Source organism: Larimichthys crocea, chromosome III (genome assembly GCF_000972845.2).
Source record: "Larimichthys crocea isolate SSNF chromosome III, L_crocea_2.0, whole genome shotgun sequence".
Lineage (NCBI taxonomy): Eukaryota > Metazoa > Chordata > Actinopteri > Sciaenidae > Larimichthys > Larimichthys crocea.
The window spans coordinates 3334684-3338591 of NC_040013.1; the positions used below are offsets into that span (position 1 = coordinate 3334684).

The 3908-nt window shown below is 32.5% G+C and overlaps 1 protein-coding gene across 2 annotated transcripts in view; it reads right to left on the minus strand.

The window, feature by feature from the left end:
* The window catches only part of elmod3 (ELMO/CED-12 domain containing 3), a 12132-nt gene extending 8473 nt beyond the window's left edge, over positions 1-3659 (minus strand). Inside the window, exon 1 of one of the 2 annotated variants that reach the window (XM_019263758.2) lies at positions 3563-3659. The gene's annotated coding sequence lies outside the window, so the exon portion shown is untranslated. The remainder of the gene's footprint in view (positions 1-3562) is intronic. The other variant, XM_019263765.2, reaches the window with a different exon arrangement.
* Between the last annotated feature and the right edge of the window lie 249 nt (positions 3660-3908).

The following is a 3908-nucleotide window of genomic DNA, read 5'->3' on the forward strand; positions in this document are numbered from 1 at the left end:
TAAATATTACACACTGGACCTTTAAATTCAGCTTTATAGTACTGTAAGTACATTTACTTAAATACAGTACAAATACTGTAGTTGAATGCATTGTTATGGATTAATCTATCCAGATGCATATAATTTAGCTCCAGTAATTGGCTATATTTCAATGATACACTAGTATAAGACTCACAGGGGTACAATGCATGAATTATAGTGATTTTACAGTGAGGTATATTAGTATTTTTACTCGAGTATTCCATGGAAATACTAGTTTAAAAATAATTTTACATGCATTACATATAATATGTTATGTAGTTTAATGCATTGTATGCTTAATCTATCCCCTAAATATTACACACTGGACCTTATTCAGCTTATAGTACTGTAAGTACATTTACTCATACAGTACAAATACTGTAGAATATTGTAGTTTAATCTATCCAGATGCATATAAATTAGCTCCAGCAATTGGCTATATTTTAATGATACATCAGTATAAGAGTCACAGGGGTACAATGCATGAGTTATAGTGATTTTACAGTGAGGTATTAGTACTTTTACACGAGTACTGCATTAAAATACTACTTTAAAAACAATTTTACATGCATTACACATAATTATGTTATGTAGTTTAATGCATCTGACAGTATACACCCCTCCCAAATATTACACACTGGACCTTTAGATTCAGCTTTATAGTACTGCAAGTACATTTACTCAAATACAGTACAAATACTGTAGTTTAATCTATCCAGATGCATATAAATTAGCTCCAGCAATTGGCTATATTTCAATGATACATTAGTATAAGACTCACAGGGGTACAATGCATGAGTTATAGTGATTTTACAGTGAGGTATTAGTACTTTTACTCAAGTATTGCATCAAAATACTTTTACATGCATTACACATAATTATGTTATGTAGTTTAATGCATCAGTATAAGACTCACAGGGGTACAATGCATGAGTTTTAAATGTAATAGAGAGATTTTACAGTTAGGTATTAGTACTTTTACTCGAGTATTCCATGGAAATACTAGTTTAAAAATAATTTTAAATGAATTACATATAATTATGTTATGTAGTTTAATGCATCTGACAGTATACGCCCCGCATAAATATTACACACTGGACCTTTAAATTCAGCTTTATAGTACTGTAAGTACATTTACTCAAATACAGTACAGATACTGTAGTTTAATGCATTGTTATGGATTAAATGCAAATAAAAGTCAAAGATTAGCTCCAACAATTGGCTATATTTCAATGATGCATCAGTATAAGACTCACAGAGGTACAATGCATGAGTTATAGTGATTTTACAGTGAGGTATTAGTACTTTTACTCGAGTATTGCATCAAAATACTTTTACATGCATTACACATAATTATGTTATGTAGTTTAATGCATCTGACAGTATACGCCCCTCCTAAATATTACACACTGGACCTTTAAATTCAGCTTTATAGTACTGTAAGTACATTTACTCAAATACAGTACAAATACTGTAGTTTAATGCATTGTTATGGATTAAATGCAAATAAAAGTCAAAGATTAGCTCCAGTAATTGGCTATATTTCAATGATGCATCAGTACAAGACTCACAGGGGTACAATGCATGAGTTATAGTGATTTTACAGTGAGGTATTAGTACTTTTACTCGAGTACTGCATCGAAATACTTTTACATGCATTACACATAATTATGTTATGTAGTTTAATGCATCTGACAGTATACGCCCCTCCTAAATATTACACACTGGACCTTTAAATTCAGCTTTATAGTACTGTAAGTACATTTACTCAAATACAGTACAAATACTGTAGTTTAATGCATTGTTATGGATTAATCTATCCAGATGCATATACATTAGCTCCAGCAATTGGCTATATTTTAATGATACATTAGTATAAGACTCACAGGGGTACAATGCATGAGTTTTAAATATAATAGAGAGATTTTACAGTGAGGTATTAGTACTTTTACTCGAGTACTGCATTAAAATACTACTTTAAAAATAATTTTACATGCATTACATTTATGAATTACATTATGTTATGTAGTTTAATGCATCTGACAGTATACGCCCCGCATAAATATTACACACTGGACCTTTAAATTCAGCTTTATAGTACTGTAAGTACATTTACTCAAATACAGTACAGATACTGTAGTTTAATGCATTGTTATGGATTAAATGCAAATAAAAGTCAAAGATTAGCTCCAACAATTGGCTATATTTCAATGATGCATCAGTATAAGACTCACAGAGGTACAATGCATGAGTTATAGTGATTTTACAGTGAGGTATTAGTACTTTTACTCGAGTACTGCATCGAAATACTACTTTAAAAATAATTTTACATGCATTACACATAATTATGTTATGTAGTTTAATGCATCTGACAGTATACACCCCTCCTAAATATTACACACTGGACCTTTAAGTCTTAAGCTTTATAGTACTGCAGTATAAAGTACATTTACTCGAATACAGTACAAATACTGTAGTTTAATGCATTGTTATGGATTAATCTATCCAGATGCATATAAATTAGCTCCAGCAATTGGCTATATTTTAATGACACATCAGTATAAGACTCACAGGGGTACAATGCATGAGTTATAGTGATTTTACAGTGAGGTATTAGTACTTTTACTCGAGTATTGCATCAAAATACTACTTTAAAAATAATTTTACATGCATTACATATAATTATGTTATGTAGTTTAATGCATTGTTATGCCTTAATCTATCTCTCCTAAATATTACACACTGGACCTTTAAGTCCTAAGCTTTATAGTACTGTAAGTACATTTACTCAAATACAGTACAAATATTGTAGTTTAATGCATTGTTATGGATTAAACTATCCAGATGCATATAAATTAGCTCCAGCAATTGGCTATATTTTAATTATACATTAGTATAAGAGTCACAGGGGTACAATGCATGAGTTTAAAATGTAATGTAGTGATTTTACAGTGAGGTATTAGTACTTTTACTCGAGTATTGCATGGAAATACTAGTTTTAAATCACAGAGAGATGATAAAAATGCCAAGAATTGTCAGAGTTAAAGTAGAAACACAGTGTAGTCACAGAAAAATGATGAAACCCATCGAATAAACGTGTTTTTGCTCGATGACAGCGGCAACATTTCGCCGCTCTGACAGCAGCGACCCAACGTAGCAACCGACGAGCTTAGCAATATGTCAGCTAGCAACCCCGCAGGCACAAAGACGCAGCTTCCAGCTACAGACAGCTCAGCACCGACACGTTTCAAACACGCAGCACGGGCTTTAACAGACAAAACAAACACACAAACGCGTTCATGTGTGTTTTTTTTTATATTAAAGAAGTTAGCACGAGAAGAGCCAGCTGTCAGGCTAACTAACGGTGCTAGCAGTAACTGTAACGGAGGATGGTGAGAGATCAAATCCCGACAGCAGCCCCGCGGATTAAATCCGCTTCTGTCATGGAGCTGTTTTAAAAACGGCAGCAAACGTTACGGGCCGTGGACTTTGTCCGACTATTATACGAAGCGTTTTTTAAAAAATAAAAAGAAAGAAGTACCTCAGTTTGTGACTGTTTCTCCCTCCAATCTCAGCTTCCCTTCCCCCGTCCAGCGGCCACGGTAATTCCAAGTGCATCATGGGAATTGTGGTTTTTCTGTGTCGGACTGGCTTCATTACGTCATCGCTCCCTCTCAATTTCAATTCAATTTCAATTCAATTCAGCTTTATTGGCATAGGAAACATGTTTACATTGCCAAAGCGTGTAACAACAAAAAGCACAGATAAATGTTTTGACATAAAATACAGGAATATTAAATAATAATAATAATAATATTAAATAATAATAATAATAATAATAATAATAATAATAATAATAATAATCAATATGTACAAAGTTCATGTAC